The 23,361-nt window shown below is 40.3% G+C and overlaps 1 protein-coding gene across 2 annotated transcripts in view; it reads left to right on the top strand.

The window, feature by feature from the left end:
• The first annotated feature begins 2,897 nt into the window (after positions 1–2,897).
• The window catches only part of drp2 (dystrophin related protein 2), a 119,538-nt gene continuing 99,074 nt past the window's right edge, over positions 2,898–23,361 (top strand). For both annotated transcript variants that reach the window (XM_082554711.1, XM_082554710.1), the window contains exon 1: positions 2,898–3,048. The gene's annotated coding sequence lies outside the window, so the exon portion shown is untranslated. The remainder of the gene's footprint in view (positions 3,049–23,361) is intronic.

The raw sequence follows: 23,361 nt of genomic DNA, 5'->3' as shown, positions 1-23,361 counted from the left end.
TAGCACAATTCAACAACAAGGTGATTCAAAGTGCTTTACAGAGACATTAGAAACAAGAACAAATAAAAAGCATGATTTAAAATTGATTAAAACAAGCAAATAACCTAACTAACTAATTAACAAACAAACAAACAAACAAACAAAACAGTATATAAAATCAAAACAGATAAAATCAGAACAGTAGATAAAATCAGTAGTTAAATGTAAGTTTTGAAATTTAAGCTTAAAGTGTGGATTTGGTGCTTTATTCAAATGCAGCTGAGAACAGGTGAGTCTTCAACCTGGATTTAAATAAACTGAGTGTTTCAGCTGATCTGAGGCTTTCTGGGAGTTTGTTCCAGATATAAGGAGCATAAAAGCTGAATGCAGCTTCTCCGTGTCTGGTTCTGACTCTGGGAACTGATAAAAGACCGGATCCAGATGACCTGAGGGATCTGGAAGGTTCATACTGGGTCAGGAGGTCATTGATGTATTTTGGTCCTAAACCATTCTGAGCTTTATAGACCAGCATCAGAACTTTAAAGTCTATCCTCTGATGGACAGGCAGCCAGTGTAAGGACCTCAGAGCTGGACTGATGTGGTCCACTTTTTTGGTCTTAGTGAGGACTCGAGCAGCAGAGTTCTGAATGAGCTGTAGTTGTCTGACTGATTTTTTAGGTAGACCTGTAAAGATGCTGTTACAGTAATCAAGCCTACTAAAGATGAATGCATGGACTAGTTTTTCCAGGTCCTGTTGAGACATCAGATCTTTTATCCTTGATATATTCTTGAGGTGATAGTAAGCTGACTTTGTTATTGTCTTAATGTGTTTTTCTAAGTTTAGGTCTGCATCCATCACTACACCCAAATTTCTCGCCTGGTTTGTGGTTTTTAGATGTATAGATTGAAGTTCTCTGGTGACCTGTAATCGTTTTTCTTTGGCGCCAAAGACTATTACCTCAGTTTTGTTTTTGTTTAGCTGGAGAAAATTGTGGCACAACCAGTCATTGATTTCCTCAATGCATTTACCAAGAGCCTGTACAGGGCCTCGGTCTCCTGGTGACATTGTGATATATATTTGTGTGTCATCTGCATAGCTGTGATAGTTTATTTTGTTGTTGTTTATAATCTGTGCCAGTGGGAGCATGTAGATGTTAAACAGAAGGGGTCCCAAGATGGAACCTTGGGGAACTCCACATGTGATACTTGTCTGCTCAGATGTGAAGTTACCTATTGATACAAAGTATTTCCTGTTTTCTACGTATGTTTTGAACCAGTTTAGTACAGTTCCTGAAAGACCTGTCCAGTTCTCCAGTCGTTTGAGTAATATGTTGTGGTCAACTGTATCAAATGCTGCACTGAGATCCAGTAAAACTAGGACTGACATTTTTCCACTGTCTGCGGTAATAGCTCGGTATAGTTTTAAATGCTGTATTGTCAGGGTTTATTTGTGCACACATGGATGCATGTATCGAACATTTTATTTATTCCACGCTGTGTTTATTCTGTCTAGCTGGTCCTGCTGTAACTACATGGATATCCGTGACACTGTTTAATCGTATTAATATCCCCACGTTATTGCATTTCTTTATTAGCAAACAAAGATAGTTAATTTATTGAGATTCAGAGTCTGATGTAGCCGTTGTGCTGGATTATGGCTGTCTTATTGGAAAATGAAAACTGTCTCTCACATTGTCTCTAGCAGTTGTTGGTGCACTTATTTCATGTAGCTTTCATTTTGACACCCTCCAGGATGCTGCGCAGAAATTTAGCATATTGAGTCTATTAAACCAATGAAATATTCTGTCACTCAAGCGAATATAAACAAACACGCCTTCCTACACAAACACATAGTGGCTACAGTGCAGCCATCAATGCTGTAGATGTACTACAGGCACAGAAACAGTCTAAAGGAATATTCTGCTTCCTCATATAAAACTATAATGTGAATTATGAATGCCACTTACTTCTTTGAAAATAGTTCAGCTCATTCCCTTTCTGCCTGCTGCTTGCTTCCAGCTTGGAATTAAACTTTCATATCTGTTTTGAACTGTTAGGGAGTGCGCTCTTTCTTCTGCCAACCTCTGCACTGAACCCTCGCTAGATTTATTGGAAATGTGACACACCTCTAAGGCAACCTGTTTGCTGACAAAATTTCTCAAAATGTGTTCCTGTTATTTTTTTTCTTTTTCTTTTTTGGTGAAGCTGCTTCTATGTCTCTCTGTACTCAGTCAAACGGGTAAAGCAAACTAATGTGGTGTTTATTGCTAGTCACTATATGAGGCTCAGAATTAGAGAAAATACTACAGTTAATGTTAACACTCCTATCTAACCTGAGGCCATGATAGAGTTCCTTTGCAGGGTAGTTTTGTGGCAGAGTCGAAAATGAAATCTCTTGGAAGAGAGGGGATACTTATTGGCATTCCGTGTGCAACGCCTTGCTCCCTGTTTCTTGCCAGTGGCCAGCACCCAGTGTCTCAGTAGTCCTATATTCCAGACCCGAGTGTGCTCTCTGCCGATAATAAACAACCGAACAACCACGCTGGAGTCATAGAGGTTTACTGACTTACAATCCGACCACCTTGCTCTGTCTATCTCGCTCAACGGTTGGGTGCAACCTTTGCTTTATGTTCAGTGTTGACATGTTTTAAAACCCCTGCTGTTTCTGCTTTGCTCCCAGGTCTGAATGTCATTGGGCTTGTTTAAAAAAAAAAAAGAGAGGGGGGTGGGACTGGTTAGACTGAGGGAGGGACGGGATCTTTGGCATTTGGCCCAATGTCAATAAAGGATTAAACTCCAAAAGACATCTGTTAAATGATGTGTCTTTTTTCAGCTTCTTATCAAATCTCCTTCTGTCCACTGGGGAGCAGTTTCTGACCCTGTCTCATGTATTGTAGGTTTCACCCGTGTGAGGAGATTGCTGCTGCTGCTGCTGCTTCTGTCCTTCCTCCACACCCAGGCCTCCCCCCCTCCTCCCTCTTCACCAGAGCAGGGCAGCCACGGAAGGCTTGGCTCGATTTCAGGGAGGCTCAGATCCTGCAGCCACGTCAATCACGTCTTCACCGCTGGGTAACTATCAAGCATGCTATGAAACTACTGCTGCCTTTGAATTTTTCTGGCATGAGAAGCACAGACATTTGAGATTATGTAGTCTTGTTTTTGGAATTGTTTTTTATGCTTGTTTGTTACTTCTGGAGTCGGTCATGTGTGCATTTCTCATGTAAAGAGGCATTTTCTCCATCCAAGCGTGCAATAAACACACACACTTGCTCTCAACCGCACAAACAGAGATGCCAGAGGGTACAGGAGATATCTTTAGGCGGTTGATAATTTATTTATTTGTTTTTTTTAATTTAATCCTATTGACTAGTTTGACGGGGTGCCATGGTGATGCACTGTCACAGCAACAAGGTTCTGGGTTTAAGCCTGATGGTTAACTGGGCCTTTTTGTGTGGACTTTCTATGTTCTTCTTGTGTTTTTTCAGGGTACTCTGGCTTCTTCCTGCAGTACAGAGGTGCATAGTAGGTAGGTTAACTGGTAATTCTGAATTGGCCGTAAATGTGAGCGTGAGCCTACAGGTTAGGCTGTGTCCTTGTGTTACAGTAGCTCTGGGAGGGACTGGCACTTTGTCTAGGGGTTACATTGCCTCTTGCCCAACGGCAGCTGGCACAGGCTTTAGGTGCTTGCAACCCTCTACAGCAGGGTTATTAACCATGCAGCACACTGAATAGCTTTCCAAAGTGTAACAATTGTAAAGAAGAAGGGAGAAGCCTTGGAATATTTCACTGTATTTTGCAAAAGGTAGCACTATTTTGCCAGTTGTCAAGAGTGGTTGTCTGAATTGTTGATTTCATGTAGGCCAGAGGTTTGAATCATTGTCAATTTAACAACCTTCTGTCCAGCCGGTACCTCATAGGTTTAAAACAGAAATTCTTCTATAGATACTGAAGTTGTTGCTGCAGGGCAGTGATTTAACTGAAAAATGACATAGGCACTAAACAACCTTGCTTTTCTACAGGAATATAACAAGAATGCAACTAGTTGGCAACCATTTGTGTCGTATCCCCTGTTTCTGTCGTATTTCAATCTCGTGTGACTAAATAATTAGTAAAATTGCTCATGGCCTGCCATGCCACACCAAAGTTAGATTACTAAACCAAGAGCTTTGTGCAACCATTAATTTGATAGATGACAGCAGTATTTGTCCGTGATTATAGAAAACTGACACTTACGAATGTTTTATAGGTTATTATATGGGTGGCTGTAGCTCAGGTGGCAGAGCAGGTCAGCCACTAACCAGAAGGTCGGTGGTTCGATCCCAGGCTGCCTCCTAGCTGCATGCCAAATATCCTTGGGCAAGATACTAACCCCGTGTTTGCCTACTGGTGGTGGTCAGGCAGCCTCGCCGGACAACTGTCAGTGTGCCCCAGGGCAGCTGTGGCTACCATGTAGCTGCCATCACCAGTGTGTGAATGTGAATGGGTGAATGACTGAATGTAGTGTAAAGCACTTTGGGGTCCTTAGGGACTGAGTAAAGCGCTATACAAATGCAGGCCATTTATTATGCAGTGGTGGCCATAGACTACTACAGTCGTCACATTGTCTTTGGACAATATATTAGTGCTCTGTTTATAGCTTGCTCTGTTAGAAAAAAAAAATTTGGATACATATTTATGTCACAGTTATACTTTAGTAATTTTCGGCTAGTGTCCACTGAGTTCTGAGGTCTGCTGGTGACCTCGCTACCCTGTCTCAGTTGACACGTTGAACTAGTTCTGCATAATACGTCTCTAAACTTCCATTTTTGCCCATTATTTTAACTTTCTAAATTCAGATTTGTACATATTCTACTGAATTCTTCAGGTAAATAGTGAAAAAAAAAAAGACAAATGAATGCACATTTCCAATGTGTGGTGTTATGCAAATGTTGGGTGCATGAAGACGAACAGCTGGCTGAGCTAATTCTCCAGGTGGGTGCCGTTAAACCATTATACACAAATTAAATGTAGTTAAAAAAAGAAGATGAATGGACATGGAGTTTGTTAATAGTTTAATGCATCTGTTCTCATCTCCTTTTTTGTTTCCATTTCCCCCTTTTTCATCACAGTTTTTAAAATTTTGTTGCCTTCTCCTCAACTCCAGAAAACCTTTAAATTACCTGAGTGAAATTATGTACCTGTAGGTTTAGCCTACTTACTACACATAAATTGGACTCACACTAGAAACATGTAATCTATGCATCCTTTTATTTTCCTTCTTGCTTTCCACGAAGCTCTACTATATGCATTTGATAACCGTGTCCACCTACACTCAGTTATTGAAGGCCCATCGTTCCAGACTTAAATAAATGGGTCTTAGGTTTCTGCCGTGCAGTCACCCTCCAGAGCCAGTTCAATCACTGTCTAACCAGGAGTTACATCCTTTCCCTGCCCTTATCTCTAACTCCAAATTACGGAGTTTCAGCCCAGTTGTCACATCAGAGAGTCACAGGAGGACGTCAGGGAACCAGGGGCCAGCTTAGACAAGGTTATAAAAGACAGAAAAAAGGCAGAAGGTGGTTTGTAAATACACAATGAGGATTATGCGGATGTAGCGCCAGCCCACTGCCCTGCCTTGGCAGGGAAATAGTTCACTCAGTCATCCAACTGGTGTGCCATGAGGGAATGTTGCCTTGCTTTGGCTGCTGCACATAAGAGATGTGGTTTTAGAGTTACAGCCTGCTATCTTGCTAAAAGACATTTGAGAAAGGGTTTACTGCTATACTTTGTCAGCGATGGAAATTTTGCTCGCTTTTTCTCCCCCCCTCTCTTATCTGCGGGCTGCTGCATTATAGTCTGAGTCCATGATTGGCATTCTGCAAGTGTGGTCCGCTACTTTGATTAAAAAAAAGAAGTAAAATAAAAATATGTCAGCTATACATATAAGCTTCTGTCCCAACGTGTCAGCTGCTGAAATTACCCTGTCTCCACGTTTCTGCTCTCTTGTGTCACATTGTGCATAAAAATGAGCTAATGGGGGAGCACCCAGACTGCTCTATCCCGATGCTAATGAACAACAAAGTAGCATGAACAGTAGTCATCAACATGTTTTCCTGAGGTTTACACCTGAAATTCCAATATTTTCCCACCTACTACCACATTACCCATTGTTGTATAATTTTCTTTTTCATATCAAGATAATAAACCAAAAGCATAGGATTCTTCCTCTTTAATGGGCTAAAGAGGTCACATTAGTGCTTTAAGGGTTTTAAAATAACAGCGTAACCACAGATAAGCACCCGAAGCAGCACTACAGAGCTCAGTGTTAACATCACATACTGTTGCTGTGGCTCCCTGCTAATCTATGTTCAAGGCAGCTTAGCCTATTTGCCACCATGAATGTCCCAGAGTGTGTCACAGTCTCAAAGACCCACCACACTGGCTTCTGGGAGCATCGCGTTCCCTTTTCTTTTTTTCCACCTTTCCACTCTCCATCACTCTTTAATTCCACTCTTCTTCTCCCCTGTCACAGTTTGATCTTCTTATCTTTACTTTGATTCAAATCTTCTGCGGCCCTCTTTCATTTTCTTGTTCTCAGCCCTTTCTTAAGGTCCTGCATGTTGTGATGAGCCTGAGGCTGCTGGGCGTCTGTGGTGTCCTCCAGAGGCATGGCTCCTGAGCAGAGGAGCAGGTTTGAGGATGAGTGAATGTGGCACTCCGCTATCATCCTCTCCCTCTTCTCACTAGTCTCCCTTTTGCTGTCACATCTCCCACTCCTCCTCCTTTATTTCCCATTTCACTTAGCATGTACTATCTCTCCCTGACTCTCTTTGCCTGTCGCCTCTGAGAATGATGCGTATGAGGGTGGCGGAGAAACAGATATAGCTTCCCGACAGAATTGTCTTTACTTGTTCTTCTGGTGCGTGTATGTGCTTGTAAGTTGTACTGAATTGTAAATGGGTAAATGGGTGGTTGTTCATCTTAATGCTGGTATGGGAATATGTGGGAGGGAAGGGTATGCTGTTTATGTTTACTGCATCTCAGCATTCCCATTCCAGGAACAAAGAATTGCTGTGTGTAAACTGGGTGGAAGGGTGGGTGGGTGGTGAGGTGTGGGTCATTGTCTGTGAAGAAGATGCTTTACACACACGCACCTTATGGTGGCCCAGAGTGCACACCACAACAAGTTTGACAAAACAGGATAACAAGATGTAAGAAACCACAGCAAAAATGATCAGAATGAAAATGCATTTAACAAAACACATCAACACGCAGCAAAAACTGAAAATGCAAAAATCACACAGAGAGAGAACAAAACAGTAAAACAGAAAGTACAACAAAGATAACCCACTTCATTTAGAGAATAGTAGAAATGTACCATTTAAAAAATTAAAAGGGAAACTGTTAATTAAACCAATTAAATTAAACACATAGCACCATATGAATATGCCAAATCTATAGACAAGGGACCAGATTAGCTGCACCCAGACCTTTCAGGTTTCTGTTTGTACTCTGCTTATAATCTAAGTTCTATTGACCACTAATATTTGAGCAGGCTTTGGTTGGGTAGAGGTAAACAGTGTAGGTTTAAAAATTTGACAATCTCAAAATCGTCAGCTGTCAGTGATTTATCTTCTTGTTAGCTGTTTTGTGCATTAGTAAACAATAATCAGTGGCTGGAACAAGGAGTCTTGATCCAGATATTTGCTGGCTACACTGAAAGCCCCTAAAACATGGACCTTTGCCACAAGGGGCTAAGTCAGCAGATTAACATACAAACATACATTCTAATTTGTTAATATTCTCTCACCAGTCAGTTAGCTACAACTTGCTACTATTGGGTTGGGGCCTCTTTAATATTTAGAAGACCCTTCGTTGTCTGTGAAGGTTCTCAGTCATCCAGGTCATCGTAGTCTAAGGAGCTTGGAAAGAAAAGCGTCTGGACTTCTTTAGGTTTCTTGAAGACATTTCACCTCTCATCCAAGAAGCTTTTTCAGTTATAAGAGCAATTGGTGGAGAATCCCACATTTTAAGCCCTATGGGAGTGTCCCCAAGAGGGTCATGGACCCCCTACTGATCCTCTACCTCATACGAGCCAAGGTGTGGCCCAGGATGTGAGTGGGCGTTAAAGCATCTGGGAAGGGATCTCAAAACTGGATTAAAGATGGCAGACAGTTGGTGTCGTTGGTGTCCCGGGCATCCTGGGCCATTTGACCTCAGTCAATCACATGATAGGGTGGGGCTAGGTTTCACAAGGGGCTCATGCGAAACCTTGGCTGATTGTGACCCACAACCGTTTTCACACCTGATTAGATAGAGGATCAATAGGGGGTCCGTCACCCTCTTGGGGAAAAACTGCAGACAGATGACTGAAAAACTCAGTGTCATGTTCCCCGTGTCTGCCCGGCTGACTCAGGTTGGCTACATACGTTTCTTGTTTACATCTACCTCTCTCACGCTTGCCGTGTCTTGCCGGGGCGGAGCTCATTGTGGGCTCCATTTCCCTTGGAGCCCTGGGTGTGCAAGGTTGCTGGTGTGCTGTGTTTTGTGAAGTCCCTCGTGTGTGAAGAGCTCCTTTTCCGGATTCCCCTGTGCCCTGGATTCCCCCTGCCCTCTCACTTGTATATATTCGCAGCTGGTGTTGTATAGCAATAAACGGAACTTTTAGCTGCCTCGTCTGCGCCTGAGTCCATCCCACATCGTGACACAGAGAATTCAACTCAGTCGCATCAACAACCATGCCACCTTTCTACCCCTTTCTGATACTCAGTTTAAAATTGGGCAGGTCATCTTGACCTTTGTGTCTACATGTCTACATATGTTGGGTTTCTGTTAGATGAGTTGCTAATTAAATATTTCGATTAATGAGCACCGTACCTAATAAAATGGCCAGTGAGTGAATGTTCTGAATGTTGTGCTTTTACTCGTATTTTTGTCTTATCCCTTTTTTTATTGCTTAGTTTAGCACTTTTAAGTTAAACTGCAATTATATCTGAAAGTGTGTGTGTGTGTGTGTGTGTGTGTGTGTGTGTGTGTGTGTGTACAGTCTGCCTGGTGTGCACTCACACAAGCTAGCAGACATGCACTTGTGTAAAATTAAATCCACGTCAGCAGGCAGCCATTCAGATAAGATTAACAGGACCTGACGTTTTCTTCGTTGGAGACATATGCTTGCTCCAATTCCCTCAGAATATTTCCCCTTGCCTTCGTCTTCAGTCCAAATTGCATTTCATCTCAGTTCGAGGACATTTCTCCCCACTTACCCTGTCTGCCCACAGCAAGACCTGTTCTCACTATTAATTTGATTTCTGATATTGTTATTACAGGGCAGCATGATTAGGAGTGCATGAGTTAGATAAAAGCCTTGTTTTATGCCATATTGAAGCCAATTAGCATTAGTGTACACTTTCACCTCAGCAGACAGATGACTGTAAATGCTGATTTTATGAATGCAGACTAGCTCGCTGCTAGGGACATTGTGTAAAGGAAAAGGCCGTTTGTTTGCCATTCCAGGTTCAATGTTTACGACCCCTCTTTTAAAAAAAAATTCTATCATGCTAGAGGAAATTAAAAATTCATCTGCCTCCTGTGTGATGGATTTCTCTAAGAATCACAGACTGCTGTGTCAATTAACTCTTAAACTACAATATTATGACTTGAGCCTTGAGTAAAGAATTGCACACAAGTGTTAAATTAACGTCAGTTTGAGCAGGCATTATACATGTAATGCTGCACATAGTTGAAGAAAAGGATTTATATAAAAGTGAGGAATGAGGGGCCGTGTTATGGGTTAGTGAGTAACACCTACATAGATGTGAACATCATTTATACATAAGCGCAGAGGCTGTCACATGGATGTCACTGAGGGCTATAGTGAGGAAATGTGATTATCATTTATGCATAAGCACCATTATTGTGTGGGAACAGTGCACTGCAGAAAGTAATAACATCGGTATCTTAAAGCAGCCGAAGCAGGTAGAGCTGTTTCATCCGTCTTCTGCCAGGGCTGCTTTAAAGCAAACTGCCTCACTAGTTGGCTAGCATGTTTGTGTGGTCTTGAGCTAAATGTATAGCTTTAGTAGAAAGAGACAGTGTGTTGGAAAATAAAGTTCTGGCTGAAGAGATTTAATGCACTTGTAGTTAAGCATTTTCCCCCACTATATTATATGGGGAAAACTAGTTTTTGTTCACTGCATTTAAATGCTCTTATTATAGTAGTTACTTTTTAAGATTTACATTTACACACAAAAATAATTAATTAAGTCGAACCCTTTCAGAAAAAAAGCTGTATTTTCTTGTCGTTGTCACAAAGGCCTTTTCATGCCTGTGGTTATTAGCTGTTGCATCAAAGAGGCTTTCTGTATAAAGTCATCAAATGGTTTTATTCACTTTCAACTGGCGATGCCTTTTAGCAGCTGTTATAAAGATGTGATTAAACAAGGTGTGAGGTGATGTAAACAACAAGGAAGGGTTCAGATTGAAAAACAGATTTAAACATAGATTATGATGCTTCCTGTTGCCCTGTTTAAATGTTGGAATTTTTAATGCTTAGAGAAACTCTAGGTGCCTAATCTTTAATTCAGTTAGGACCACAGTCAAAGGAAGATGAAAAAGAAGAAGTTATTTTATCTGCTAAATTTTATATTCTCCATTGGCAAATGTAGAACACATATGATGATACATGGAGAGGTTGAGTATCCTCTACAGAACAGATCAGGCATCAAGTACAACAGATGGGACGCTCATTAAATCAAGTTACATTAAAGCAACTTAACTACTGTACCCTACATGTGGATGAGTTTATTGCAACTGGGGCTGCGCTTGACTCTGAACTGATGCTGTGGCCATTTCATATGGTCATTGTTGAAGACATTATGACATTGTGACAAAGTACCCTTAACATATTCTAGTTTTTCTTAAATTCATTTAAATTGTTTTAAGTATAATTTAATCTTAAATAACAAAAATCATTTGATTTGACTTTAAAAAAATCTCGGTGTTATTCTGGAGTGCAGATATGCTATATTTTAATATATCCTTTGGAACATTAGTTGACGCTAGTGAACCTCATTAATCTTCTCAAGCCCCTTAGGTTTCTCTTTTGACTTTTTGAATGGACTTAGCCCTCAGCTGGGAACTACAGAGCTAAACATGACAATCCTATAAAGCATTTAAAACAACCTTTTACTTAACAGACAGAATCCTTGGCTTAGTTTAATGCTTGCCGATGTGGTAAATTTGCTTTTGTAAGACCTATCAATGCTGTCGTCACACTGACAGGAATTAATTATGGTATCCCATAATTTATCCATGTAGCAGATGGGGAAGCAACACATATTGAATCTTGGCTTTCATACAGGCACGACCATTACTGTGTGAGCTGTGTGAGACAGAGTGGAGGTAACTGAGAAGTAGCTGAGTGTTGTGTGTTTGTGATGCTGTCACTCTGATGTGTTATAAGCCATTAGCAGAGCTACGAAACGGTAGCTCAGAGGAACAAGTCATTGATCTTTTGTGTCTGCATTTGTTGATTGTGTGCACCTGTAAAATGTAGCTTCAACTTTGGTAGATGTCAGGTAATATGATTGCGGGTGGTGGTTCATACTTGCACGTGTTTGTGTGCAAACTGTGCTGTGCAGCACAGCCTTCATTTAGGATTCTGCAGACATATTCACAACTTTCCTGCTAATCCCGGAGCACTGTAATTGTCAGGGTGAGGGATGTAAGGTCTTCATGTTGGCATCTATTGGTCCTAATACAGCACTGAATTGCCCTTCATTAGGAGGAAGTTAATCCCTGCTTATAGTGGTGGAGATGGACACTAAGAGCACGCCGCAGAAGTCGATACATTCATTACTTTACAGCCCCTCTGCTGTGGAAGGGCATTTGTATGAGCCGACGAGGACACATAATTTGTTTTTAACTAAAGTGTAATAGAGAAGTGACATATTTATAAGACGCCATGATTTTTGCTATATAGAGTCATATAGAATATATGTGTATTTTCTCTTTTCATTTACTAATAAATATTAATAAATGAGTCCAACATGCACTCAGGTTAAAGAAACCTCAACATGATATTCACAATCATCGGATGCATGTGGGTATTCTATAAACCTGAGAAAACATTAAAGATTTAGGTGTAGCAGACATACAGAGGTCACACAAATCACCACAGGATTGCATATCTGTGTCCATTAAAGAGAGAACATGTATATTTTTAAATGATTTGTAAAATATATGTTACTGTTACTATTAAAAACATCACAATTTTGGCTTTTTAAGCGTCATCAGCCTGACGACGGATAGGTTGAAATGCCTAATATCATTAGATTGGTTTACAGTTTACAGTTAAACAACACATAAAAGCTTCTGTAGCTACACTTTACATCGTTATGAAGCCATCTGTCTAATTTTCTATACATTTTCATTCCTGTATAGTAATGCTGGCATCGCACCACCTCACCAGGAATAGAAGTGCATGCTATTAAGAAATGTAGCAATTCATAACTTCACTCTCATTTTCACACTTTGCAGAGTGACCCATTACATAGTCCGGCATATGACCAGCTCTTAATAAGAGCTTTTCCAGTTCAACCATGTGTCAGAACATGAAGAAGCATCTCCAAAGGCTGAGGAGAATAAGGCTGTCACCTCGTTGAACAGGAGGCAACGATGGACCAAAGTTCCATTCATTATTATATCATCATATTCCACATATTCAAGTTTCATACCATATATACAGGATACGTTCAAGGCTTTTAAGGACATCATGATATTAAATACAGTTAAAATATTTGTAGTGGAGTGAGGATGATGAGTTCAGTGTCTCAGTTCAGCTCAGCCTGAGGAAAGCGTTGAAGTGTGGCAGTACACAGCAGATACTTGTGTATTGCTTGCCAGGCTGGAGCAGGGTTTTAGCATTATCTTTCAGCATCCTCTTGGCTCTACACAATGCCCTCTCACCAGTATCACTAATGCTCAATAGATGGGTGCCAATGATGTTCAGGGCAGTTTTATTAATCTACAGCAGATCCTTTGATCTCGGGCGGTATGCTTTGTTTGATGTTTTCAACTATGAACCTTCCTATTGTTCCTCTTTAGAAGTTCAAAAGAACTTGGCAGTTAGTGTCTCAAGTTTCCTTAGTACATAACAATAACTATATTGATCATATCAGAAATATTGTAATATTTTAAAAGTTTCTAATAGACGTTAGCCTTTGAGGCTTATGAGGGGTCTGAAAATTATATTAGCACCAGTTCTATTTAATTTTCACCAGTGGAAAAGGAGCATTTTCTACATAAAAAAGACAGTTTTGTATTCTGTAGTAAAAAAATTTTGTCTGTTTTTTTTGTGTTTTTTTTTTTTGTTTTCAGTTGTTAAAGTCTTAATCTGGTTTGTAAAGTAAACATCTCATCTCTCGCAAGAGCGTTATGAAATGCAACTAAAAATATATTTAATTAAATATATTCATAAGTAAATAAATATAGCGCTTTCACATCATTTGAGGGCTTCATTTGATTATATATATACATGTTAAAGTGCTTGTCTAATTCCCACACAGTGACTGGCAAGAATGGGAAAAGATGATCAGCAATGTCTGAACGTATGTGTATATCCTGCAGGAATCTGAAAGACTCTAGTTTCTGCTAAAGCTGAGTATCAGGTGGAAGAAAGAGACACATGTTTCATCACTAATTAATTTGCATGAGATTTTCTCCTCAAACTGACAGAATATTTTTACTCTCGTTCGGTTCCAGCACTCTCACCATTCATTAACTCCACATTTGAATTTCACTTGTACACAAATTTTATCCACTGCATTTCGCCTACAGTCACACACAAGGTAGCTCTAAAATTCAGCTGAGAGTACCAAGCCAAAGGAAGTGTCCCTATCCAGATTATCTACTTACAAAGCATAAGGGTACCTTAATGCCATCTTACTGAAAGTGCACTTAAAGATGCCATAAAAGAATAATTACAGAAGGTATAGTTGTTGTTTTTTTCAGACTTCACTGAGCAGCCTTGGATTTGCCACCCTGTAAGGTAATGCGTCAAGGATCTGAGTGGCATCACACTGTGGACAAATGGCTCAGATGTGGCAGACCTTACTCACATTATCAAAAAGGCAGAGTCATAAATAACACCACATTTGGCGGATGACGGCTCAGCTTGACTCCCTCTAATGTCTGACTGAGCGGTGGATGCGGGGCACCGGGGCGGCAGTGAAAGATCACATGTGTCTATCAAATGCAGTAAAATTAGGTAAATAGCTTTGCAGGCCACTTTTCACTTTGCCAGTGGAAAGATGTGCCACTAGAATTTTTACTCGTCCCCATGAAGGATGACAGGAAGCATCTGAGCAGCAGAGTGGAAAAACGCATCCTGGCTCACAGGCTCACGCCATTTTAAGAAGTTCTGTGTTGGTGCGTGTGATGGCAGCAGGAGTTATGTGGCTCTGTGAAATAGAACAAACAAGTTAATAAAATTCCCCTGGCTATCTTTTATACAGCAGTGTGCTGAAGTTGACAGGCATGAGCTGATATGTGTGGCGTTGGCTGTTGTTGGTGTCGGGGGTATCTTAGAGCCCCTGTGGATTCCATCTACTCTCAGCTGTGGACCTGCTTCCACTGCTGAACTGAGGTGGACCATGGGTTGCTGTGTCACGGTGGGGTCAGGTGAGCAGACGGCGTGGGTGCCTGTGATTGAGAGCTCTGTCACAGCACCTGCAGTCACCGCCTCTGACAAACCTCCCGGGGCATGAATAATGTACGCAGTTGGCCTGAGTGATGGTTTAATGGCAGGCAGAATGGCGTGACCAGAAACCCCAGTAATGGCCAATGTCTTAACCAGCCTGCCAGCCAACATACACACGCTTACCTACCACGGGGGAGATGTATTTAATTTACAATCTGCTGTTGGAGGGTCTCCTGAGTGCTGCTTTTTTTTAGAATGAAACTGTTTTGCTTTCCTTTAAAATTTTAATTTTTTATGTAGGTTTCGAAACATAACCACATTGCTCAGGTGAATTGGATCTTACACACTTATTACATTTAATGAAGTGAAGCCCAAAAACAGACTCCTGGGACATGGCAGATTTAGGAAAGGCTTGCTTTACTCAAATGCCATTCAGCACATGTGAATGCATCTTTTGGGAGCTATGTACCTCGTGCAGTATTCTCAAAAGAAAGGGGTTTCATACAAGTCTTACGGCATCTAACGTGGTTATAGCTGTGCAGCTGCACAGGAGGTAATAAGCCTGCACTCACAGTAGGGACAAGAAACAGTGAAGACAAGGATCAGAGTCTGTCCTTAAAGCCATTTATGGTGTTTCAGTTACTTCACCTCTTCAAAAACTTCACACACACAGTAGTGACATATGTCGCTTCACTTTTCCCCCCAACTTTCATAATGAACAGTGTTGTGTTTTAAAACAAATGAGCCTTTATTCTAGTATTATGTCTTCTCCTTTTACAAAGCAGACATTTTGGCTCGTCACTAAGGCAAAGGTGTTATAAAAGACGCCTCTCATTGTCCCAAATGTCCATGACAGTGTGACAATGTTGAACATTCGCTGCAGCAATTAAATTAAAGTTAAGTTCAATTGAATCCTATTTTTATTCTGTTAATTCACTACAATACTCGCTGTACGCCGCTTTATAGTGTAAGGTAAAATCTTTACTATGTAGAGAGAAATTCAGCGATTCCTTTTGAGCGGCAACTATGTGACAGTTGAGAGAGTGAGAGAAAAAAATCCTTTTCACAGGAAGATATCAGGGTCAGGCAGAGTGGCCCTCTGCCTTTTACTGATGAGGGGAAAAATGAAGATGGAGCAGAAGGTCATAGAGGGATAACAAACAAGAATGAAGCCATTATTCATATCATTATTTACACTGAACCTGAGTACATGTACCTTTTTCACATCAGATATTTTAACTTGGCAAATTAGGAGGAGCACAGGTTTAATTAATGAGAAAAACTAAGGCTTCTATTTTAGTATTGCAGCTGAGGGATTTTATCCTATTCACCCTTTAAAGTCTAAACCATTAAATAATTGCCAGGAAATTCTAATCTTTTGAAAATAGAGCCATTACTGTGAACCTTCTGATGAAATTACATTTTAATTTTCATTTATTAGTTTTAATTTGTATCATATTTGCTATATCTGGCTTTTTTTTGTAATTTATTTTTAAAAAATGTACTGTTTGTTTGTGTTTTGAGAACACTGATGATATAGCAGTCTAAAAAACTCTATCGATCAAATATGCTTTTAAAGGGTTAAAAAAAAGCGAATTTATGTTCAAAGTTGTGTTTGCTTACACTCATCATGGGCATGAATGTCATGATAATTTGGGGCTTTTAATGATTTCTTTGAAGTGTTCCTTTTCCACAATAAAATGATTGTACATCTTTATTGACTAGCCTATTAACTTCTCGCTGATCATGATTGACTACAACTGGTAGTTTTTCTTCCCCAGCATAAAAACGATTTGTTTGACAGCACTCGCTCTATGGACCACAACTCAGAACAATTGGAAAATCCAAATATTTCAGCAAAGACATAAAAAGGAAACGAGTTTAGTTCAGGAGACAGAAACCTGATCTACTTTTTTTGCTTAGTTTTGTTGCTGTAGAGACTGCTGGGGACTTCCTGTGATGTACTAAGCATTTCTTTTTCACTCACCTCTTTTTACTCTCTATGTTTATAAACCATTTTCCATATAATTGTTAGTTATTAATAAACTCTGGCTCTCTTCCACAGTGTTTCTTTTGTCGAAGTCTCATTTTACTTTTCATTTTCTTTGCTTCCTTTCACCCCCAACCACCGCAGCAGATGGCGGCCCACCCCAATCCTGGTTCTGATGGAGGTTTCTTCCTGTTGAAAGAGAGTTTTTCCTTCCTACTGTTGCCAAGTGCTTGCTCACGGGAGTCCTATGATTGATTTTCTGATTTACATTATAAAGCTGCGTGAGGTGACTGCTGTTGTGCTTTGACGCTAAATAAATACAAATTTAAAAATTGAAATCGAATGCTTAAAAGCCAATTTAAATGAACTCTATCAATTTTGCTAAGAAGAGTGGTTAAATATCCAGCCAAAAGCTTGTTGCTTACTATCAAACACATCTTGCTAAAGGATATTTAACTAAATTTTAGTGGAGATGTATGCATATATATATATCAGCCTATATGTATAATGTTGACCCTATATGGATTAAAATACATTAAAACTTGTGCACCCAATTCTTATTTTTTTAAAGTAATTAAAGATGCTGTACATTTATTCAACCCTGGAAAAAGAACAGTTCAAAGAAATTATTAAAAGCAAAATTACTATGACATTCATACCCATGATGAGTGCATACAAATTTGTTTCCACAACCGTAGCTGCAATTTATAATTTATAATTTATAATTTTAAATTGCTTGAAGGCAAATATAACAATATCACTTACTTTGTAAGGGAGCAGTTGTGTATGTATGTATGTAGCTGCTTATCTACAGAAGGGAAAAACTTACAAGTGAGCCGCTCTGTGCTGCTGCAAAGGTATAGTGTGGTGTAGTGGTAATAAATTCTGTGAAACACCCAGACAATAACAGCAAAACCGAGTGTCTGTGTCAGAGCAAGAGGGAGATAGAGAGCAATGTGAGTCACACAGTCAAGCGGTATGCTTCACTGATGTGAACAATGACCCTAAAAACAATATTAAGAGACTGGAAACAGCCAGTGCATTGACTCCAGAACACTCTGTTGTTGTGTCTGGGGTGAAGGTGTGGTTCAGGTGTGGTTTGAAGTTTCCTTTATTCTTGCTGTCACCAGTACAGTGTTTGAGGAGAGGTTCAGAACTGTTGCACTGAGGTTGCAACATAGATTTTGCTAGTTGAATATGAAGTGCCTTGCATTGCCTGGTTTTCTTTTCACTCTCCTCCTTTATCTATTGTCTTTAAAAGAGTCTTTATCTAACTGAGCTGTTTTCCTGGAAGCGTTCATCTGTTTCTTCAGAGAATGTGCATCCTCCGTTGGGGCTTGCCCTCCTTGATTACTGCTAAACTGTTTCCCTGCTCAAATCCCCATCTCAAATCCACTATTTTCTTGTTGTTTTCCTCCCTGCTTTCTCATCGACTCCCCTATGTACCTCATCACCTGTCACTCATTGTCCTATCACTTTTCCGTCTTTATATTTCCTCTCTGGGTAGCAAGCAGTTGTGTAGGTGTCAGGTAGTTGTGACAACTTCAGGCTAATGGGAATAAAAAGGAAAAGAGAGAGACAAGAAAACACAGCCATCCTCCTAACATCACCAGTTTTTTCCTGATATTGAGTAAAAGAGTAGGAGGTAACGAGGGAGAAGAAAAAGGAAGTTGCACAGATTACTGGAAAAAGGGAGCGTCTTTTTCTAGGGTGCGGATGGGGTACCAAACACCGACTTGATGGCAGCACTGTGATCTTCAAAGCTTTTCTCCCCCAGTCTCTTCTCACTCCCTTGCTACCATGTTTTCTCACTTGAGAGAGGGTATACACTGGCTGGGGGCAGGCATGAAGCTATTGCAGCATCAAAGTTTTGTTCGTATATCTCAGGACTACAAACTCATTCTATATGCTGTACTCTGTTGCAAACGATATCCCCTGCCCCTGCACTTAAATAACCACTTCTGTCATTACTATATTAGCAAAAGAGAATTTTTACCCATTTTCTGTGAATGGCATGATGGGGACGGTTTATCCATAGGTTGATTCATAAAAGTGTACAATAGCCACACTACATCTCTTTCACTTCTTCATGGCTCAAACCTGTCTCCCTCAGGCCAGTCTATACGCCGAGTCGCTCTTCACTTCCATTTCACCCATGTTTGGTCCATAAAAGCTTGACATGGCGCAGTGGACAATGCTCACGTCTGAAGCAGGACCACTACTGCGATTTTTCCGAGAGGGGACTTGCTTTGATGGGGTTTTGCTATTTTTGTGCTCCACAAATACCTTCCATGTCCTGTTTTCTGCTTTTGAAAATCCCTTCAATTTAATCCAGTTACTACTCTCTGCAGGGGGAAAAATGGGGGGAAAAATGACACAGCATTTCTCATGGTGGTGTCGCTCAATATTTATTTAATCAAGATGAAACATTGTTCTGGGCCTGAATACAAATGTTAATTACATGCGTGTGGTAATATCTTAATTCACGATCATGACAGAGTGATGGTATTGTTTACCCAGCAAGGTGCCTAAGGGAGGCCTTTCAGGATGGTTTATGAGTCTGGTTAGACACTTGATGAAAGACTTGCTTTCCACTGGGGCTCAATCCTCACTCGAGCACAAAAAAAGGCACAGTGAGCTCTAAGTCTTACTTCCATCATCTCTGGCTGCAGTATGTGTGGCACTTCAAATATTTATAAGGCTCAAATTAGGCTGAAGGAATATGAAAATGCAGGTTTTACAAATACAACATTCCTGGCACATTTATTCATTGATTATAGGTTGACTTGCAGGCAGAGAAACTGGTAAAAGCACACTGAAGCTGAAAAATGTTTACAGGGCAGCACCTGTGCTGCTGAAACTATTCGAGCAACTCAGAAAAGTCATCAACCTGTCATTTCTCCTAGCTCAGCAGCACTTAATCTGCTCCAATAGCTGTCACACAAGAAACTTTAATGAGCGTTTTGAATACAAAAATCAAACAGAAACTGCATGTTCATATGTGGAGCGTTTCTCCTAATGGAATCAGTTGCCACTGTTATATATTGCATAAAAAGCTGGAGTGGATAAAGAGAAGCTACCTCAGTGGACGCCATGTCCCATGTGAGTTTTTTGTTCAGGTTGCACTTGGAAGCAGACCATTATTATTTCATGAGATCTTGTCAGTGTCAACCCCAATGCTCTCTGTGTGTTCTGATTTCAGGGTGAGCTGAAACTAAGAGGGCAAAGTGTGCTGCTCAGAGAAGAGCAGCAAATGTATACAGACATTTTGACAAGTGATTGGATCTGCAGTGTCAGGCTGTAGATCAAATGTGTCCCTGTGCCATGTGTGCTATAGACTGGTGGGAGGTATAGATGAAAGCTGGCACCTCAGTGCTGCTTCAGTCATCCAGGCAGGATACCGCAAATTCAGCAGTGGCTTTCTATTTATCAGCCCCACTGATTGATCACAACGTTTTCATATAAAATCATCATCTAGTCAGATGTCAGATTTTTAATATAGTTTGCTGAATGCAAATTTCCACAGATCAAAACAAGAGCAAAGTAAATTTGACGAATCAGCCAAGCAAGATGAATGGCTCTACAGGTGACTGTAAGAGTAGGTACACCACTTTAGAGCGGACTGATATATGCCGTCAACAATTAAGGTGCACATGCACATACCTCTTCAAAAATTTCCTTTCCTCATTCACTTTTCTTACACATCCATTAAAGATTTAAAATCTTTCAAAATGCAACTATGAGGGTGGCTGAGCAATACAGTCAGAAATAACAGGCTGTTCAAAGGATCGCCAGCCCGGTCTCTTTTTATTCCCTTTTCCTCACAGCAGTGGATTATTGTACCACATTTACAGTGCAGATTGTTTGGCCAAACTGCAAAAAAACAAACAAACAAAAAAAACAAAACAAAACAAACAAAACAAAACAAAAAACTATGAAAATATTTTTTCTAGGGTTAAAAAAGTATCTCCAAAACTAACTCAACTTTTAAGGAACAATTGCACACTGGGCTAAACTCCATTTCAATAAGGAGAGATCAGGAAGGAAGTGCACATGATTTATTGATATAGAGAATTCCGTTAAGCTACATGACGAATAGACTCCGATGGCACATCGCGGCAGAACGGAATCAGTCGGTGATAAAAAATTAGGGCAGAACCCCCCAGAGTCAATGCTGGTGGTGGAAATAAAGATGGAGCCATAGATGGAGTTGGGTTGCACAAAGGCATCCGCCAGGGAGAATGACAGATGCACAGTGAGATTTAGAAAATGTGAAGTGGAGGCTGTTTGGCCTGAAGAACGTAAGCAAAAAGATGAATGGACTAGACCTGTGATGTCAGCAATGAGCTCGACAGTGTGGGAAAATGATCTAAAGCATACTTTCACCACCGAACACCAAGGAAGCAGAAAGATGTGTGATTATCTTCCTTACTGAATGTAAGCATAAACTTCATTTCAGTGGGCCCCTTTCAGTGCAGTCGCTGTAGTCCGCTCACCATCATGGCCTTACACAATGATGTTCAAGAAGAGCTGCATTTACTGTCTACATAGCCATTAACTCTTCCCACTCCAAGGCATAACAATTACAACAACAGCTCAGTCTATTATTCAAAGAAAATGGTAATAAGTTAACACAGAGAAAATAAGCTTAGCTATATTTAGGGAAGTGTGATAGATTGGTGACCTGCACAAGGTGTGCCCCGCCTCTCGCCCTATGGTAGCTGGGATAGGCTTCTTCCCAACCCTGACCATAAAAAGGACTAGTTTGGCAAAAACCGTGTCCCAATTGGATGGAGGCCAAGTGCCGTCTTGAAAAGAGGTGAGAAACAAACAAATTAATCAGATACTAATGTTCAAACCAGCATCTTCAGTCACACTCTCTTTAGGATTTCATGACCGATGTGACAGCAGTATCCATTAGTCATGAAGTTAAAAGCTCTGTGTAGTTTGTTTAGAGGTCATATGCCTTTCCATGACCACGACTGTATGATTTGAATGATGAAAAGTCTGTGACAAGTCCGATTAATAAGACTTATCAATAATGTCTAAAACTGGTAAATCCCAAATTAAAGTTCACTTCCAGCTATTTGCAATTTTTTTTAAAATCCAGAGATTATTACCTGTAGCATCAGATAGTAGAAGAATCCACCCACAAGCATTTCCAAAGTGAGAGATGAACAGATAAAGCAGCTTTAATTAGCTGTTATTAATTGGCCCCTAAACTAATTGGCGATTTTAAACTGACTGTAGGTGTGAAAGTGAGTGTAAATGGTTGCCTGTCTCTATGCGTAACCAGGTGACAGACTGGAAACATCTCCCCCTCCTCTCACCCAATGACAGCTGAGACGGGGCATTAACCCCCTGTGAATAAGAGACGGAGGGCTGGATAGATGCATACCCCCACCAAGGGGATTAATCCGTCCCATAATAATTAATAAAAAAATCAGTTATTCATTAAAATAACAAAAACAGAAAAAGCAAAACACAGAACATATGTTTTCATAACTGAATAAAAAGTTTCAAAATGAAATGTCAGTTGATTTTCATTTGAGTTTCCACGTTCTCTTTGTGCCTGCATGGGTTGTGTCTATGGCTACTCCAGCTTCCTCTCACGGTCTGCATGGGATTAGTGATGATCCCTAAACTGGCCGTAGGTGTGAATGTGGAAATAAATGGTTGTCTTTCTCTCTGTTAGCCCTGTGTTAGACTGGGGATCTGTCTAGGAGGTACCTCGATTCAGCTCTCTGCATCTCTGAACTGGATAAGCAGAAGAAGATGGATGAATGTTTAATAATTTGACTACAGTGGGTTTTGTCATCTCAAATTATCAAAGCAGCTATGAAAATGTAACCGCTTGATGTATCGTCATTTCTTGCACAATACATAATACTAATGTACTGAGTACTTATTCTGTCAATACTGTGGGAGTGTCTTAATGAATGAACCTACTTGTGAAGCCAGCAGAAAGAATTTCATAGTATAACAGACTGCTGCAGCACAACAGGGAGTACAGAGATGGTTTGATACAGCGAGTGAGAAAGACAGACCAAAAACTCTCAGGAAGAACAAATAAACCCAGGTGGCACACATTAGGGTGAAGCAAGTAATCACACAAGAGCAGGATGTGGAGGAGCTGAGAAGAGAGACGTGAGTGCTAACATATTACAGAAAAATAAAATAAAATGTTTCATAACTCATTTAAAAATGAAAAACAATTACACATATTGTAAAGTTTTACGCAAGATGGTATTTTTTTTTACCGAACCACCCAATTAGTGTTAATTGGACAGAAAGGATTGAGATATAATCTATTTCCTCCATTAGTGAGATCGAACATCCATCAGCATGTGAAAAAAGCAGCTTAATGACATGTTTATCTTGTCTCATATTTAGGTTGGTGGAAAGGCTTCATTAGCAATGTGTGTGTGTGTGTGTGTGTGTGTGTCTGCCAGCCTGACATCTGACACCTTTGAGATTTTACTCTCCCCTAGTTGTAGCAGAAACTGGTTGTATGTGCAGTTTATCATTATAACAAAACGTAGGACAAAGGGCTCATTCAGTGTTACCTTTCTTTTTTTTATGTGACTGTATCATCGCTAGCCTTAAAGGTCAGTCCAGTTCTTTCCATCCAGCTCGCTGCCTACTGACCCTCACTGAAAGGACAGAGTGTTTGGGAATGTGTTTGTTCGGCCTACTCGTGCTTTTCTTTTCCAAC

This window comes from Aulonocara stuartgranti (genome assembly GCF_965226115.1).
Source record: "Aulonocara stuartgranti genome assembly, chromosome: 2".
Classification (NCBI taxonomy): Eukaryota; Metazoa; Chordata; class Actinopteri; order Cichliformes; family Cichlidae; genus Aulonocara; species Aulonocara stuartgranti.
The sequence above is the reverse complement of the archived record's forward strand: the minus strand, read 5'-3'. Positions and strand labels throughout refer to the sequence as shown.